General features: G+C 40.0%; 1 pseudogene; it reads right to left on the reverse strand.

Moving 5' to 3' along the window:
* Window positions 1–227, reverse strand: part of LOC105524524 — a 3,898-nt pseudogene extending 3,671 nt beyond the window's left edge.
* Between the last annotated feature and the right edge of the window lie 19,611 nt (window positions 228–19,838).

A 19,838-nucleotide genomic window follows, 5' to 3' on the forward strand; every position in this document is an offset into this window, starting at 1 on the left:
GTGAGCCGAGATCTCGCCGCTGCACTCCAGCCTGGGCGTCAGAGCGAGACTCCGTCTAAAAAAAAAAAAAAAAAGCCAGAGGAAGCCAGCCCAGCAGTGACCACTGAGACTGGAGGACCGGGAGCCCCCATGGGACCGGTACCGCATAGCTTCCAACTACTTTCCATGCAGGCCGGTGCGTTAGGGGTCGGTAGGGAAGACGGATTTCCTCCGTGGATTTCCTCCATGGTTTCCTCCATGGATTTCCTCCATGGTTCCAACTCCAACCTGGATTCTGCTCCGGTAGCAACTCCCACGTGCTGCACTGTTTGTTTTTGGTGGTGGTTGTTGTTTTCCCCTTGATAGTAGCCATCCTAATAGGTATGAGATAGTATCTCATGGTTTTAATTTGCATTTCCCTGGTGTTTAGTAGTGCTGAGCATATTTGTATGTGCTTATTGTCCATGTATATGTCTTCTTTGGAGAAATCTCTGTTCAAGTCCTTTGTCCGTTTTTAAATCATGTTGTTTGGTTTTTTTAATTGGTAAGTTGTAGGATCTCTTATCTATTCTGGATATTAAACCCTTATCAAACATATGATTTGCAAATATTTTCTTCCATTTCATTCGTTGCCATTTCATTCCGTTTATTGTGTCTGTTGATGCACAATGATTAATTTTTATGTAGTCCAGTTTATCTATTTGCACTTTTGTTGTCTATGCTTTTGGTGTCAGGTACAAAAAATCATGGTCAAATCCAGTGTCATGAAGCTTTTCTCCGATGTAGTCTTCTAAGAGTTTTATAGTTGTAGCTCTTCAATTTAAGTTTTTAATTCATTTCGAGTTAATTTTTGTATATGGTGTTACTTCCGGGTCCAACTTTATTCTTTTGCATGTGGATATCTGTTTTTCCCAACACCATTTGTTGAAAAGACTGTCCTTTCCCCATTTACTGGTCTTGGCAGCCTTGTTGAAAATCATTTGACCACATATGGATAATTTATTTCTAGGCTTTCTATTCTGTTTCATTGGTCTATATGTCCCTTTATGCCAGTACTACACTATTTTGATTACTATACCTTTGTAATACATTTGGATATCGGGAAGTGTGAACCCTCTGAAGTTGTTCTTTTTAAGATTGTTTTGGCTATTCTGGGTCCCTTGAGATTCCATGTGAATCTTAGGATGGATTTTTTTTTCTGCTTAAGCAAAAACATTAGGATTTTGATAGGGATTGCATTAAATTTGTAGATCACTTTGGGTAGTATTGACATCAAAGTTGCCATTTTTGGTGATACAGGATCACTCTTGAGTTCAGAGTTTTTATCCATAGTTGACAAGAGATAAGAAAAACAACCATATGTAATGAGTTTCCAGAGATGTGAATATCAAAATATCAAAGAACATTCACTCTGTGTCCTCAGCTCAGGAGTCAGGCTTCTAGTTTCCTTTCTAAAACTCATTCATCTTTTTTACCCCAGCCTGCCTTACTTGTAACAGAACTGGATATGAACATTCCTGTAAGAGTGCTTACCAAATTTTCACTGATTGACAGAAATTCAACATGTGAAATGTTTTAAGCACCCACACTACTTTCAGTTCCAGAGAAAAAGGACTTTTGAGATGATAAGTGGCAAACAACATGCCCACTCTAAATGTAAACTCCGTCCCTTGCTTTCTACAGCAGTAGGCCTTTACCTCCAAGGAACTTGACATTGTCCATTTCACATTTGATTTTTATTTCTTCCTTTCAGGTTTGAAAATCTGAACCTCCTTGGCAAAGCTAACTTTTAAATATATCATTATGAGAGAGCCTAATTATTTTTTAGAACCTCCATGGTCATTTATTTTTCTTAAGGGCCATTCATTTACCTGTTTCATTCACTTAGATTGAACACCCATCATGATTTTCAAAGTCATTTTGAAATAATGGAAACCCTGCCCAGTCCTTTAAAGGAAAGAGCTTACTTTAACAGATGTTGAGGGGTATCCTAGCAACCAGTCCATAGTGAAATTTATCAATTTCTTAAAGGGAATTTGCACTAAATCCATGAAAAAGACACTTCAATTTTAGTTTGTTAGGTCCATCTTTTCTACATTGTTCCAGGGACTGGACTTGATTAGATATCTTCACTTTTGAGACTTCATTTAATGACCATTAAAAACATAGTTGATGTTCTTCCACTCAGCGTAGCTCCTTTCATGGCATTGGACTCTACCTGACAATAGATAGATGGATACATAGAGAAATATTTCTAAGTTGTATAAGTATCCCAAAACTTAGTGCAAAAATTGAATACATATTTGTGCTTTTTGTTCTTATTTCTGTACATGGAAAACTGCAAAGCAAAATCTTGATCCCAAGAAAAGCCAAGGCTTGGAAAGCATATTCATTCATGCCAATCTTGGCTTTGCTGGGTGCTATGAATGAAAGAATATTTATTTGGTCATGCTTTCAGATATTAGTTGTTTCCAAGCTGCAAATTTTTAAAAATAATTCTGAACACAAATCAAAATAAAAATTTTCCCCAGGTATGTAGACAAGTCAAGCATGAAATAGCATAAACGGAGTATACATTCAGCAAGTAGGATTTAAAATTGAGAAGGCTATTAAAATTAAATAGCATTAACAATTCAACTCTAGATAATGTGCTGGTGAAAAAATGAATACTTTAAGCATTTAGTAGCTGATATTTACACTGATAGCCTATTTCTGGCACAATACCCACTAACAGAGTTTGAATTTATATAGAATATTTTTCCTTTCAAAATATTAGGTATTTGGCCAGATGCAGTGACTCACTTGTAATCCCAGCACTTTCGGTGGCCGAGGCAGGTGGATCATTTGACGTCAGGAGTTTGAGACAAGACTAACTAACATAGTGAAACCCCACCTCTACTTAAAAAAAAAAAAAAAAAAATTACCTGGGCATGGTTGCTCATGCCTGTAGTCCCAGCTACTCAGGAGGCTGAGGCAAGAACATTGGCTGAACCTGGGAGACAGAGGTTGCAGTGAGCTGAGATCACACCACGGCACTCCAGCCTGGGCGACCTCTGTCTCAAAAAAAAAAAAAAAAGTATTTAATAAAGATTTGTTTTGTTTATTTCACCATACTAGTTATTCTTTACAGTATTTTTATCTAAATGTACTCTGAATTATTTAAAATTTTATTCTTTCAGTTATTCTTTGAGCTCTTTTCATATTACTTTTGCTTATTTCATCATGTTTGCTTATTTTTGATTTGTTGCATCTATTTTTAACTAGTTAGTTTGAAAGATTATTGTTCTTAAACATTTGATCCTTAGCTTATTGAATCCTGCTTTATTTGTTTTCCTTTATCTTTGGTTTCCTGAAAGGAGTCAGGTTATTATTAGTTTTTGTTGGCAACAAGGAAGTCTGAGACAGGGTGACAGCAGCAGCAAGGGCTCACACCAGGGAGGTGGGAAACGTTGGAACCCATCCACTTCCCTGGTATGGTCTTTCTCCTTTGACTTCTCTCATCCCCAAGGCCATCAGTGTTGATTCTCCAAATAATCTTAGCTAGCGCCATTTAAGCATCCCCCACAGGCTAAGAAGGCTTTACAAGGCAAAATTGTCTTATTTATTCAAACAGCACACTTGGATTCCCATCACCTTAGGCAGTCCTCAGTTCACAACTCCTAGAACAGCAATTACTGACTAAATAGCTGTATGCTGACTTTATGCCCTATATCTGCTGTAAATTGGTTGTTTGGAACTCAGGAAGCATTTTCCAGAAACATTCCTATTCTTGTGTCTGGGTTCCTAGGTCAGTTGGCAAAAGCCCAGGGAATCTAAACCAGTCTGACTGTTCCCCTTTTTTCTTTTATTAAAAAAAAAAAAAAAAAAACTTAGCATACTGAAGTCTTTTCTGTATATATTTACAACAATCCCAAGGAATTGGGTTTTTCTTGAGTAAGTTTTAAGCCACTCCTTCCAGGGTTAAATGAGGTAGTGGGAGAAATAGATAGGGATGGCAAAAATGAGCACAGAATGTGTGCTGCAGTCTCAGATGGCTGTTCCTGGAGCAAATGTGAAAATTGGAGAGTAATTCCAGCACAGGGGACTGAGGACAGTGGAGGCAGAGATAGCACAAACACTTGCTGAGTGAAACTATCAAATATGTGGGGCACTTGGAATGGGAGTATGGACACAGAGACCAATACATGTCTGTGTTTTATCTTCAACAATGCTAAACAGATTTATGAGCACCTCCCTAAAATGGACTATGTGGGAGATCCTCAAGAGAGTATTCCAGAGAGTAAGAGATGTCAAATGGAAATTCATGGTATAGAACTTATCATTACTAATAGTTTTACTCTCAATCTTGATGACCTCCAAACAGTTTTTCCTTAAGATCTTAAATTTCTCAATCTGCAGCTCTCTACTGCCACCATGGTGGCAGGCATTCAGCCACTGAACTGGAGAACTGAATACTGAAAGAAGCCAAGACTAGCACAGTGGTATTGTAATACCCTTAATTAAAAAGAGAAAAGCATTAAATTACATTAAAAACAAAATCGTGGGCTTTTGTTTTGTTTTGTTTTGTGTTTCATTTTCTTGAGTGCTGATGATTAAGGAAAGGAAAGTCTAATTAGAGGAGGATAGAGAGATTTGGAATGGGACTTGTGGCTGCTTTCAAGTGCTTTGAAAGTTGGTGGCATTGATTCCTTTTGAACTTTTTTCTTTTCAATGTTTTTATGTGTAAGTCTGGATTGTTGCCCTCCAACCCTCCTGCTCTTCCCTCACCACACACACAATCTTTTAGTTTGGCTCACAAATGAAACAAAAATGGAACAAGAGAAATAAGAAAGGTGGATTCCTGAGATAAAGTATCAGAGAGGAAGAAAGTGAAAGGGATCAAAGGAGATATTGAGGGGGAAGATTTCTCAAAGCCGAACTAAGAGAGTAAGGAGAGAGACAGAAAAGGAGATGAGAGCAAGGGAGAGAAGAAAGCAAGGGACAAAGGGAAAGAGTAAGGCAGGGAGAAAAAGGGGGAGAGAGAGGTGCAGAAATAGGAGCGCAGGAGATTCAGTGAAGATCTGATGTTAGCAATTTCAGATGAGGCAGAGAAACTTTTGATCTCACAGTTCTTTTAGCTAGTGCTGTGGACCTGCAAGTGCTTGGTTTAGATCAAAGAAACCTGGAATCAGAACAGCTTAAGAACTTCGTTCTTAACTCTGGCTTCACATTAGATCCACCCAGGGAGTTTTAAAAGCCACCTAGACCTGCCTCACCTCCCAGAAACAGGGACCAATTGACCTGGGGAGTGGCTCGGACGTCAATATTTTTTAAAGTTATCTGGGTGGTTGTAATGCCCAGTCACGGTTGAGACCCTAGGCAGGTCTGGAGACATTGAGGCAGTACAAAACTGGCTTTGTGCACTTGTGGGATGCTGTTTGTAAGCTAGTTGTCACCCTGAGGAGCTTGTCTACATCTAAGTACTTTTAAAATACTAGGTATTCTAACAAAAGAGGACCCTTGGGGTGCTCTCCTGTGCTGAACTATTTCTAAGGAGTATGGGCTCCACAAAAGCCGTGGATAACATCTATGATAATTATCAAATAGGTTTTTTCAACCATATTATTCTTACATTATAAATTCTTTCATTCTTTTTTTTTCTCGACACAGTCTCACTGTTGGCCAGGCTCCCAGGCTACAGTGCAGTGGCGTGAACACGGTTCACTACAGCCTCAAACACCCAGGCTCAAGCATTTCTCCCACCTCAGCCTCCCATGTAGCTGGGACTACAGGTGTGTGCCAACGTGCCCAGATAGTGTGGTTTGTTTGTTTGTTTTTTGTAAAGACAGTCTCATTATGTTACCCAAGCTGGTCTTGGACTTCTAGGCTCAAATGATCCTCCTGCCTCAGCCTCCCAAAGTGTTGAGATTACAGGCATGAACCATCACACCTGGCCAAAATATTTCTTTGTAAAATAACTTGTTTCTAGTCCCCTTTTTGGTGGCTCTTCTGCTGCTCAGATATACAAAGAAAGAAAGCTCTTTTGCTTCAAACTGTCAATTAATATAGGCAAATTTCTCAAACATTAAAGAATTTTGCAGCTGGTCAATAAAAAAATTACTACAGCTGGATTTTTAAAGCAGGGGCCAAGAAATTTGAAAGAAAAGATCCTTATTAACTAGGATACTATCATCTTTATTAACAACTACTCTTTAATGAGCACCTACTGTGTGCCAGGCATCATATTAGGTGAATTAGAGAGGAAATGTCATTTCATGCTGACGACTCTCTATCTAAGGTTTAAATGTTGTTGACAGTGATTACAAGAGCTAATCGAACATTTAGAGGAGTTTTGTTCACATTCCCTGAGAAGTCATTACAGTATAATGGCAACTTTGTCTGAAAGTTAGAAACCTAAGAGACCTATTCATTTCTCCAAGTTGTGGCTCTTTTATTATTAAATGTATTCAGACTGCATGATTTTGTAAGTTTATGAAAATCATGGTAAGAATATGTAGTTGGATAAAACTACAAGCTGTTGGGTGCAATACTGATTTATTTCTGGTGCTTTGCAATTTCCATTTCCATTATAAATATCATTATTTTGATTCTCACTCAGCTCCCTTGTGAGGTAAGCAGTATAGATATCACCTCACCATTTCTCGAAGCAAGCCTGGGAATGTTATTTTTTCTTAAGAAATACTACAGAAAGGGCAGTCAGTTTTTTTTCTTTCTTGCAGTGTGAAGCAGTGGGAAAAGTAATTGAAAGGTTCTATGACTGCTAAAACAAATATACAAAGAAATGTAAAAGCTTGACTTTTTCACTATGCATTGCAAATATTTTACAAATTTTCATTTTATAGAAGAAGAAAATCATGTGAATTGTTTCTCTCTAAAGTACTCTCCTTCAAAAGGCAGTTCAGTCTCCTAGCAACCAACACTTCTCCAAATGAGAAAAATGTCTGGAGGAAAGGAGACACTACAATTACACAATGAATAGAGCAGAATTCTCATGAGCCTGGAAGAGACTCATAAAGGGCATCTTAGCCCATTTCCATTTTCCCAGTGTCAGCTTTGGGGATTCTCAGAAGCTCCAAACAGAATCACCAGCAAGGTCAAATGTAGTGGCTTACCTTATGCCTAGGCCTGGTACTGGGGCCTCTTCCCTCCCACCCCCCTTGGAGCTTTGCTCTTTATAACCTTAAGAGTAAAATCCTCTGGAGTAGTGCTGTCAAAAATGGCAGCTACTAGCCTCATAGTTTGAGGGGGGAAACCAGTATTTTCTCTTCTACACCCCCAACAACACTCTGGTCACCAAAATGTGTAGAGCTTTTTCCTATGACAAGCAATTCTCCAATTCTCTGAGGACACCAACTGGATGTCCTACAATTTAACTCAATTCTGACACCATTTACCTGGAGATAGCATCTGATCCCACAGGTTGAGGACTCAGTCCCCCAAGAAGGTCCCCCACTTCAGATGTCAATCACAAGTAGTGAGCCGCAGGTTGCCCATAACTTCCGTTTGACTTAGCTAATAATAACAGGTCCTCTCTGGCAAGGGCAGCTCACGGAACTCAGGAAAACAGTTTACTTACAAAATTACCAGTTTATTACAAAGAACACAATTTAGGTACAGCCAGAGGGAAGAGATGCCTTGGGCCGAGGTCCGGGGTAGGGATGTGGAGCTTCCATGACCTCTCTGGGCCACTCTCTCTCACAGCACCTCTACGCATTCACCAACCCAGAAGCTCTTCAAACCTCATCCTTTTGGGTTTTTATGGAGGCTTCATCTTGTGGGTGTCATTAATCAAATCGTTGAGCACTGGGATCAACTCAACCGTCAGACCCTCTTCCCTTCCAGAGGTGGGGGGATTGGAGCTCAAAGTTCCGACTCTCTAATCACGTGGTTGGATTCCCCAGCACCCATCTCCCTGTCCTGAGGCTGTCCAGAGCCCCCAGCCACCAGTCATCTCATTAGTATATAGAAAGACATGATTGCCTCAGAGATTGCAAGGGTTTTAAGAGCCATGTACCAAGAAATGGGGAAAGAAGACCAAAATATATATTTCTTATCATACCATACATGGCTATTTAAATTAAAAGACTGAAATTTTAATTACCTAAAATTAAATAAAAAAGCAGTTCCTCACTCACACCAGCCACATTTCAAGTGTTTAATAGCCACATGTGGCTAATGGTTACTATATTGGACAGGTCAGTTTTAGAACATTTCCTTCATTCCAGAAAGTTCAATGCTGCTCCAGAGGCTGCTCTGGAGAGTGCCCACAGATCAGATTTGGATAGAGAAATTTCAGGTAGAAAGGGTTTGGTCGTATGAGGGGCATTGGAATTGCCTCTCGGAATTTTACTTTCATCCTTAGATTTTTCTCACCATATTTACACATTAGTTTTTTTTTTTCATATAGTCCCATCCAATTGAAAAAGGAATTTTGAAAACTGGTAAGTTAACATTATGAATGCAACTAAGAGTTGCAGAGGGCAAGAACGGGAGAGGACAAGTACTTTGGGCCAATCATGCAATTGATGTTTTCTGTAAATTTAAATCTGAAAGTTTATGGTACAAGTAGGAACAGCAGGTCACTAACAATAAAATTCTACCTCTAGATAAGTTGATATAGGATAGTCTGAAAGTCTTAGACATTGTTATTTTTTATTCCATTTTTGGTTTGCATTATTTGGCCAGCACATGAGCAAATGCTGGCATTCATGTTTGGGAATGAATACGAATTTCAAAAGATAGAACAGGATTTTCTTCTGGATTTCCTAGTCTTCTCTTTTTCTTTCAACTTACACACCACGTTAATAAGCTGCTTTGATGCCCTATGCACATGAAATAACTCAGTGCTTTGGAGGAGAAGATGAGGCAGAACTGGACTGTGGTGGTCCTGTATTCTGAATCCATCTGGACTGAGACCCTGAGAGGACCTGGGTATTAGACATCGGTGGAACCACCTTTGCAAAATTATGACAGCAAGAGAAATCTGACATAGTTGATTCCATCTTGCTTCTAACTTCAGAGCTTTCCTCAGTCATCTCTGGGCATAGGCCAAGCTAACTTTGGAAGGAATTTAATTTATAATTTAACCTTAAAGTGAAGATGATAATACCCCTTCCCAAAACTAAACTGCCTTTGTAAAACTGAAGAAAAGCCACAAGGTTAGGATCATGAGAAAGGGTCCCGAATTCTGCGAAGACGTAGATGTAATTAAACAATAACTAACCATTGTTCCAGAGGTCACAAGGTTTGTAACTTCTCGAATTCCTCCTATAGATAACATCACTATTTGTAGAACCTAAGATTGGCCTTTTGAGATGTTTTTCTGAGGTGTATTTTCTGCATTTCTGATGACTGGCTGTCTCTACATGCACCCTCATGACTCAGCCAGTCCTGTGGTCCCACCCAGTGGTAGACTCAGTGCATGGGACCATTTTCCACACACCTATAATTGCTTCTTCAACTAGTCAGCAGCACCTATTCCCTAGCCCCCTGCCCACCAAACTATCCTTGAAAAACCTTAACTCTGAGCCTCCAGGGAGACTGATTTAAGTAATAACTCTGATTCCCTCTTGACTGGCCTCCCATGGATTAAACTCTATCTTTACTGCAATGCCATGATCTTAGTGAATTGATTTTGTCTGTGTAGTGGGCAGAAAGAACCCACTGGATGATTACATAAGGACCCATCAGTGAAATATCCAGCTCAGGCCACTGCCAGCACAGATCCCTCAAATGGAGCCTTAGCTCCCACATGGCTGTGGGAGCCAAGCAGTCAATATGTGCCTGTCAAAAATGGATGCTCTTATTCTCTTTTCGTTTTTTTATTTTTATTATTGAGACATGGTCTCCCTCTGTTGCCCAGGCTGGAGTGCAGTGGTACAATCAGAGCTCACAGCAGCCTCAGCGTCCTGGGCTCAAGTGATCCTGCTACCTCAGCCTCCTGAGTAGCTGGACTACAGGCATGTGCCACCACACCCAGCTAATTTTTGTATATATATATATATATTTTTTTGTAGAGATAGAGTTTCACTATGTTTCCTAGGAGGCTGGTCTTGAACTCCTGGATTCAAGCAATCCTCCTGCCTCAGCCACTCGAAATGATTACAGGCGTGAGCCATCACACCCAGTCTGGATGCTGTCATTTTTGATGGCACTGTTTGTTTTCCTGGAGGGAAGGGTTTCCATGAATGCTGTAGCGGAGAAGTCAGCTGAATCCATATATCATTCGTCAAAGAAACTTCACATCACAGTTTTTAATTTTAATTCCAGGACTCTCATAGTTATGTCCACGTTTATAAAAATTTATTCTGTGCTTCCACAAAGCAGTTCTAAGTTGTATTTCTTCCTCCAGAAAGTGAACATTATTTCTTAAGAAAATATTTTTACAGATAAGTCTCTGGAAGTCTTAATTTTAGAAAATATATATCAGCTTGAGAGGAGAATAGAGCAAAACCAAGAGATACCTGAGAATTTGACTTAGTGTATAGAAGTGTGGCTTCCTAGGAAATGGCCAAATGTAAGTGCTCTGTGATCTCTTGTACCCACAGGGTGCTGGGCAAGACATGATGGAACAGCTATGCTGAAAGGGAGGATGTTTACTGACATGCTCAGGGAGTGATATAGCACCCACATTCCTGCCCAAGGAGAATCAATCCCAAATGAGAATCCAAGCCAGAATTGATCCACAGCACTAGCGAAGGTTTAAAACATTGCTCTTTCCATGTGGCTGCAAAATACAGAAAGCAGATCATGGCAGAGAAAAAAACAGATGCACAGAGTTGGTTGAGTGTCTAAAAGTTTCAGGGTCATGATCTTGTTTCCTTAATAACTAGAGCCAGCAGCCAGCAATCCAGAGCACAGTGAAGCAAGCAAAAAACACCTTCCTGAAATCAGTGAATAGATCATAATAAAAGGGGAAGCATTTTAAACATTCATTAGACTCAGATTGGTAACTTTCTTTATTTTTATGCAAATCAACCTGCAAGCCCTATTTTGGCCCAGTGGTAGAAAAACAACTTGGCCAATTCAACAAAACTCAATTGCTTCTGGTTTGAAATACAGTCAGGTCAGAATTTAAACTTAAGAAAATATTTCTGGGGCCCTCCCGCTTCACACACACACCTAGACATCCACTCATGTTCTTCCTGTGTCTGAAATCTGAGGAGTAGCTATTTTTTTCTACTGTGGTTTATAGTATCACACCGTCCACTCTGAAACTGCTCTCCTAGAGCTCTATACAGGAATTGGGGCATGGATTCCCCAAACTTCTGAATACTCAAAACAAACTTGGGGTTTCAATATTGCCTCGTTCTAGGGCTAGATGCTGGGGATGAGGTATGGGATGGGGAGAGGCAGTGAGTCACCATTTTATTGGTGTCTAAATGCCTTTGCTCTCTCCTTTCTTTTCCATCCTCCCTCCAGTCCTCCAGGAACAGCTGCTGTCTGTCCTCGGTGTAGAGGGAAACTGTTTACACACGTGTACATTGTTCCTCTCCCCGTGACTTATAGCATGCCCAAAGCCTCCAGTGCTCCACTGTCTAGCTCTCTGGAAACACAAATCTTTGTCTCTCTTAACAAAGCCAGCCTTCTGCAAATGAATGCCTTGCTTTCTTGTTTGTTATTTATGTTAGAGATGGGCAGAAATTAATTTAGCACTTTAATTGATGTCTTTGTTGTAGGTTTTACCCACCTTCCTCCTGGGAACAATGAATGCTTTTGATTAATTGTGTGCCAATCCCAGAGGCTACTAGAAACTACTAGAATCACAGGGAATGAAGAAAACACATTAGTTACAAGGTCAAATATAATGCTATAATGATGATAATGGTGATAACCATCATATGTTGAGCTTTTATTATTTGCCATGCACTGTTGTGAGATCTTTCCTTGTCTCATGTAATCTCAGACCAATTCTGTGAAGTAGACACTGTTCCCATCATAATTTTTTTTTTTTCTAGAGATGGGGTCTCCCTCTGTCACATAGGCTGTCGTACAGTTGTGTGATTGTGGCTCACTGCAGTCACGGCCCTCCTGGTTCAGTGATCCTCCCCCACCTCAGCCTCCTGAGTAGCTGGGACTATAAGTGTGCACACCCATGCCTGACTAATTAAAAAAAAAAAAAAATATATATATATATATATATAATTTGTAGCGACAGGGTCTCACTTTGTTGACCAGGCTGGTCTCAAACTCCTGACCTCATGTGGTCCTCCCGCCTTGGCTGGGATTCCAGGTGTGAGCTACCGTGCCTGGCCTCCCATCCTACTTTATGGATGAAGAAATTCCCAGTCTTAGGAAGGAGAGGACATGTGACCAGGATTGTCCAGCTGGGAACTAGAGGACAAGGGATGCGAATCTCCATAATCTGACTCTGGGACCCTTGTTCAGAGTCACCCACCATATTCCTTCCTCACTGAGTGTCATGAACATCCCCCAAACTGCAGAAGAACTAAAACAATTATCAGAGCATTTCCACCATATTGTGTTAACTATATACTCTTTCACACTTTCAGAGGAAGATCACTTCCATAATAAAATCTACCAGAACATTCAAAAAGAAAAAGCTCTTCAATTGATCTTGCCCATATAAGGGCAAATGATGTTATATTGCCCTTAAATGAAAAAAAAAAAAAAAGCAAACCAGTGATGGAGATAGCCCCAAAAATGAAATAATAATGCTCCAGAGGCCATATTTGACTTGGAAATGTGTTGCCTGAGCCAGCACGAATTCTAAGGGTATGTGCATTTTTAGGAGGGGCACGCACTCCTGGTTTCATGTACTCCCTGCTATCTTAACCTTGGCTCATTCACACATTTATGTTACTCACTGGCCCCTGAAGAGGGTTGAATTGCCATTAATTAATTCATCTGTGTTATAGGTATAAATGCAATGTATTAGATCCTTGTCATTTACAGATCTACTTTTTGAAGTGTGTGACCTGTAGCTCTTTTAAACTTTGTTAAGTACAAGTTTTAAATCCTGCTCAACATGTCACACAGGGCCACAAATAAGTGAGCCTGAAACCACCAGAACTCACATCTCCAAGTTTTGTTCTGCAAACATAAAAGAAGATTTTTTCTGTGTATTAGGGGTTAAATCATGAACTATCAAAATAGCCATACATGTGGATATGTATAAGTGTCCTGCTGTATGCTAGTAAGTATACAATAATCACCTATCACAGCCATGCAAGGTTGAATCTAGACAATATTCAGGAGCAAGGCTACCAGAAATCAACACAATGAAAACACCAAGAGTGGCTCCAAGAAACAAAGTATGTTACAACTTAAAAAGACAGCCCAAAAAATCAGTCTGGGATGTTTTATGTAGCAAGAAACAGCTTCAAATACCTAAGCAGGCCCTGGGGGCATTGGGGAGTGGAAGAATCAGATATTCTTAATTACATCAAAGATTCATGGAGGATACTTCAAGTTCAGCATATTTTATTTAAAAGGCAGAATGTGAGCAATACATTAAAATATATACACCAAGAATGTACTCTAAGTCATAAAGGATATTTTCATGTGAAATGGGGCCAAATATAATTATCTGAAAATTTTGCCCAACGCCCTTGACAATACTGAGTTAGACAGTTTATTAAATCTGCCTATCAGTTCTGTAAAAAAAAAAAAAATTAAAAATAAGACAAAATGCTTCTCTATCCATATGGCCTTTGCGAACTGTCTGCCTGTGAGAGATTTGTTACGTGTGAGAATGAAAGTGCAAGAAGGATCCAATGTGTGAGAATGGAGCGCCTTTCCTATAGTTTTAGGGAGAGGACTGTGCCCGACATGGGGCCACCTACTAAACAATCCTTGGTGTGTGCTTGGTGCATGACTGAATGCTGACCTATAGCATTTCCCCATTTTTTTTAAACGCTGAATTTTTTGCAGGTAAACCAGAAACATTTGGGTACTTCAGTGAAGTGATGTTAAACCATGTTCGTGCATATGTTGAGGGCAGGGCAAGCCATCCGGCCATGTGTTCTCACACACTGACAAAAGCAGACAGTTGGAATTATCAAATCCATGTTACAGACTCAAGACATTATCTCCTCTTGTCCACAGGATGGACATAGGATTTTCCAATCTCTCCATACAAAGAAATTCTTCCAGGGAATAATTTCCTAAAAGGAGGCAGAAAATGAAAGCCCTTCCATCTGAATGATATTAATTAGCTGCTATCTCCACCATGCCTGGTCTATCTACTGTTTACACGTGATCAAAAATGTGGGAGATGGCTAAATTTCAGCACAAAAAAAAAGAAATACAGAAATTAGAGAAGTCAAAGAATGGCAAGTTGGTTAGTCATTTGAGTTTTAGAGCTATTCTGGGGCCTGGGAGTCTCAAGGTGCTATTTAAACTCAAAGACCATTTGGAAGTTTTTTTCAATATTCAAGTTATGTGAGTTTCAATATTTATGCTGAAGTTAATATTATAAAGATGACTCTATCTTGCTTGTGGAAGAAAACAAAGAAAAGTGGTTAGTTACATGGTTTACCACTCAAGGCAGTTGAGAGGTTGCCACTTCATCGTTAGTTTGTGCGGAAGCTGTGCTGGGAATTTTATCCGGATGACAAATGGCCGAACATGGAAAATTAGCATTTCAGATGAACATCTTGTGCTCAGAATTGAAAACCCATTAGGACATGTATGCTCTGGGCCCCAAAGCCCCTCATCTGGATAGAGCATCATTGACCACCTGGAGCTAAGCCATCTTTACCTCTCTGCCTTTGCAGTGTCTAATTATTTGTTTCCTCCTTCTTGTTTGCTTATTTCGGCTTTCAACTCTACTGGGCAAAAAATACTTGTGTTTTGTCCAGGGCTCAGTAGTCATGAAAATCTCAAAGTTTGATTGCACCACAGTTGGGGGTGTTTAATTAAGACTAGACACCATCCCAGAATTTCTGTGCTCACCAGACTTGCATTGCGATATTCCAGCAAGTCGAAAGGAGCAGACAAGGTAGCTAAGTGGAACTGATATACATGGAGCATGGGCAGAGTGAAAGGAAAAGAAACACATGGATTTATTCTGGCATTTGCCAATTGGCTGGTCATAATCTTCACTGTGGCCAAAGTAGGTCTCTTTATCTTGAAAACTTAATGTTTTCAAATGGCAAAGTTCCATATGGAGCCTAAGAAGGATACATTGCATTTAAGGAGACAATGTTAATTTGTTTCAAAAACTTAAGTGCATGGAGATGATGATGAGATCAATGCCATGATTTCATTCTGAAAATTCTTTTCTGTTTATTACCCTAAGTGTGAATTACAGTGTGAGGCTGCCCAGCCCCGCACTTGCCCTGAATTCTGTTCTGTGTCACAGAACCTGCTTCATCTTCTTCCTTGCGAACACAGCTTGCTGTAGCCTCGACCTCCTGGGCTCAAGCAATCCTCCTACCTTAGCCTCCTGAGTAACTAGGACCACAGGGCCGCTCCACCATGACTTGCTAATTTTTTATTTGTACTTTTAGTAGAGATGGGGTCTCCGTATATTGCCAGGCTGGTCTCAAACTCCTAGGCTCAAGTGATCCTCCTGCCTGAGCCTCCCAAAGTGCTGGGATTACAGGCGTGAGACAGCATGTTAGACCTACTTCACTTTCTTACAACCCAAAAACTGCAAACATTTTCTAGGATCAGTGATTTTTAAATTCACACCTGTCTAGCCTTGCCTCACCTTGTCCATTTTCATTCTTTATTATTATAATGATGGGGGAGGAGGACTGCTTTAAAAAGAAATGCAAAGAGAGCAGCTAAGCCAAGAAGTAAATCATGAAGTTTGCTGTTTGGTCAGTCGGCCAATCGTTTCTGTGATGAATCTACTTAGACTTAATTTCCAATATTGATTTATTTATAGGGCATGAACTGGTAATTAGTTATTGACTCTGAAAAACAAATTATTTACAAAGCATATATTCTGTGATGTCTCGTGATACCAGTGAATTTTGGAATGACCAATGACTTTTCAAAGCAGCTTATTCTCTACCTGTGCACAAAAGTCTCCAGTGGCCACTATGCTGCTTATGAGAAATCCAGGTCCAAGTCATTTGAAAACAATCATTCTGAGAACAAACCTTAAAATATAAGCTAGTCTATGTGATGAAATAATAGCTAAGAAATAGAGTCAAAGAAAGGAAGAAGGCTGGGTGTTGCGGCTCTCCCCTGTAATCTCAGCACTTTGGGAGGCCGAGGTGTGTGGATCACTTGAGCTCAGGAATTCGAGCCAGCGTGGGCACCCGTTTTTACAAAAAATCAAAATATTAGCCAGGTGTGGAGGCTGAGGCATGAGAATTGTTTGAGCCTGGGAGGTTGAGGTTACAGTGAGTCATGATCACAACACTACACTTCAGCCTGGGTGACAGAGTAAGATCCTGTCTTGAGAAAGAGAGAGACAGAGAGAGAGAAAGGAAGAGCTAGATGAACCTGTTTTTGCAAAGCAGTATCAAAAGGGGTTTGAATAAATATGCTTTATATTTCCTTTCGGTCTCACCCATCTTTGCGATGCCCTGAGTTGCCCTGAACCTATTTGTTATTGGTATGCCACTAGACAGAGGTCACTTCGCCTCTCTGCACCTCCATTATTCTTTTATTCAAACCCGCCTTCAAAATAGCTCAAGAGTATAGAATATGTCAATGTTTCAAGATGGAATTGACATTTCAAAATAAAATGACTGCTTTCAAAAACATTAGAAACATTTTTCTCCACTCTTAAAGTCATCATCGTATCTGCTGTTAATTTGTTTACTCATTAATTCTCTCAATAAGCAGCTCATGAGGACTTCTTATATGCCCTGTTTTGGGTTTGTATTGGCAAATAGCATCAACTCACTACTGTCCTAATACAGTTGACAGCTATGGTCTGGAGCACATACCTCCTAAAAGTAAAAGGCTTAAAAAAGTTCTCTGGGCTTTAAAGGACCTGAACCTGAAGATGGCTTAAATAAGTGTGTCCTTTGGTATCTTTAAATAATCTGGTTGAGGGAAATCAATAAAACTCTACAAAAAAGAGTCACTGAAGGTAGACACTAAAGGTAAAGTTTTGTAAATTTGAGTTTCTAGCAGTAATCAAGTGGCTGTTAGTTTTAAGGCCTGGAAAGAGGGACTGGACAGGGAATCTCTCCAGTTCTCAGCTCCTCTGTTTATAAATATATGTATAAAGGGAGGACCAACCACTTGACTTTTCACCTACTCTGTGATCGCAAGGTGGCAGTATTTCTGAACTTTGCTGCTGTTGTCATTTCAGGTAAAATGGAATTGGGCAGAATTGCTGCAGGGAAGCCAGAATAAATTTAGAAGAACCTTAGCATGTGAAATAAAACCAACCAGAAAATAAAATAAACTGATTATTTTCCACATTTTGTTACTTTGCATTTTTGGAGGCATAAGCCCATGCCTAGGAGTTGAAGGCATTTGAAAGGCTACAATTTAGTGACATCTTCTCAAACTCTCACATAGTGAGAGCTGGTAAAGGCCTGGGGAGGACAGGAGGGTGATGAGCCTGGGAAGTGAACTGAGGTCTGATCACAAAGGACATTGCATGCTGGAATAAGGAGATTTGACTCTAGCCCTTAATGGGAGAGCCACTGAAGGCTTTTAAAACAAGAGGGGATGGTAGTAGAAATAATCAGATTGTCTCTTTGGAAAGATAACTATGGAAGTATTTAGTAGTTTTTCAGTGGGGGGAGCGAACATGTTTAGTATTAGAGGTAGGCTGACTTGCCAAAAAGCAATTCCAATCATTTAAACAAGACTTGATTATCCAGATTCAAAAAATGGTGGAAAGATGGAGAAAAAAATTAAATAAAAAATATAGTCCATTGGACTCAGTGAAAGAAAGGAAGTTTAGGAGAGAAAGTGGTATACCAATGGGGCCTGTTAAATATCAGTTGAAAAAGATTCATCATCCACTGAGAATTAGGAACTCACATTTGAGGGAGAAAGAGGCTGTGTGATCTTAAAGTCATAGATTTGAGTATTGTTGGGGTCTAGGTAGGAAGCTGAAGCTAAGAGAGTGGGCAAATGAGGGGTGTCAATAGTGGGGACACCCCATCTCTTAGCAATATTCCTTAACATCCTTGGGACCTGGTCCTTCTGAGGCATCATCCCTTCAAATGATTTTCCCCCAAATTATAATCACCATGGCATAGCAATATTCTTCTATATGGCAACTAATATTTTCTGAAACTTATATAAATATTGAATACATGCATCTTACAATTGCCTTTCTGTAAGCTGTGTGTATGGGCATCTTGATTCAAATTTCCTGTTTGTAATGATCTGGAAATATGTAATCCAAATAAAAGAGACGTGTTTGTCATGCAAAAGCAGTTTTAAGGCAAAATGTGTCCCCCCCAGCCCAGCCCCCTATAACTTTACTTTGGCTTTTACCCAGTTACTAAGTTTAAAGCTATACCTGGACAAGAAAAGGAGAAGAGAAGAAATCCAGAGAAAGTTATCTGGGTATCAGTGGCTCTTAAAACAAAAACCACACAGGCCAGGTACAGTGGCTCATGCCTGTAATCCTCTCACTTTGGGAGGCTGAGCTGGGAGGATCGCTTGAGCTCAAGAGTTTGAGACCAGCCTGGGCAACACAGTGAGATTTTATCTCTACTAAAAAGATAAAAATAAAATAAATTAGATGGGCATGGCAGCTCATGCCTGTAGACCCAGCTATTGGGAGGCTGAGGTGGGAGGATCACTTAAGCCCAGCAGATCAAGGCTGCAATGAGCCACGATTGTGCCACTGCACTCCAACCTGGGTGAAGTGACACAGCAAGACTCTGTTTTGAAATACACACACACACACACACACACACACTTGGGTCTTGTCTGTGGAGATTTTGATCCAGCAGGTCTGAGAAACGAAAACCAAGAAAGAATGGTTTTATGTAAAAGCCACAGGAGAAGCATTTAAAAGAGAGACTAGGAAATCCTGCCTAGTGCAGCAGAGATGCTAACTATGAGACAGATCAGACAGTACCCTAAATATCCCTAAACCCATGAGGTCCTTAGGGGGGCTGCCACTGAGGTGTGAAGGACCAGATCGTTTGCTGAAGTGAATTTTTGACAGTGGTGAAGGAGGTTCTTATAACTCAAGGAAAGGAATTTGTTGACTAAAGCTTTGTTGAACAGTGGTGGGGACCCATTTGGGATTGGAACCTATAGATTTAAAATGATTTCAGTTTGCATGAATTCATAAATTCAGTCAATGTTGTTGTAGGCACTGAGGACAGAGAAGTGAATAAAATTCACCAGAATCATACATTTTAGAGAGAAGTGGACCATAAACAGGTAACTCAACAAAGATGTTCATTTTAGAAAGTGATAAGTGCTGTTGCAGGAAAAAAACAGCAGCGGCGAGACACAGAAGGAAAGGAGAGTTACCCACAGGAGCAGGGAGCATCTCAAGGAAGGCCAAACAAAAGGAAAAACTTGTTTGATTAATCCAAAAGGATGTGGGGAACGTGGAGCTGTGGAAGGGGATGATGCCTTGGAAGGACTAGGTGCCAAGGATATTAAGGTATGATGCTAAGAGGCGGTTGAAGCAATGAACTCTGTTAGCTAGATTGGATATTAATGAAAGCGAAGCTGTCTTCTAGGTTCCATAAGTCTTTATTCCCACAGCATTATTTGTTTTCTAATGTAATTAATTTTTGTTACCTACTTCCTTACTAGATCCTGGGTTATTCCAGGGAAGGGACCTTCTCCACCAGATTCTTCCTTGAATTCTAATACAAATACTTCATAGGTCAGGATGGTTTCCTTCTGAAATCCCAACTGAAAATATTCGACTCTCACTCCCCCTTGTGGTAGTCTAATATACCCCAAATGATCTTCCTCTTGTGTAGGGAGATGATAGG

This window comes from Colobus angolensis, unplaced genomic scaffold, assembly GCF_000951035.1.
Source record: "Colobus angolensis palliatus isolate OR3802 unplaced genomic scaffold, Cang.pa_1.0 Scaffold5, whole genome shotgun sequence".
Classification (NCBI taxonomy): domain Eukaryota; kingdom Metazoa; phylum Chordata; class Mammalia; order Primates; family Cercopithecidae; genus Colobus; species Colobus angolensis.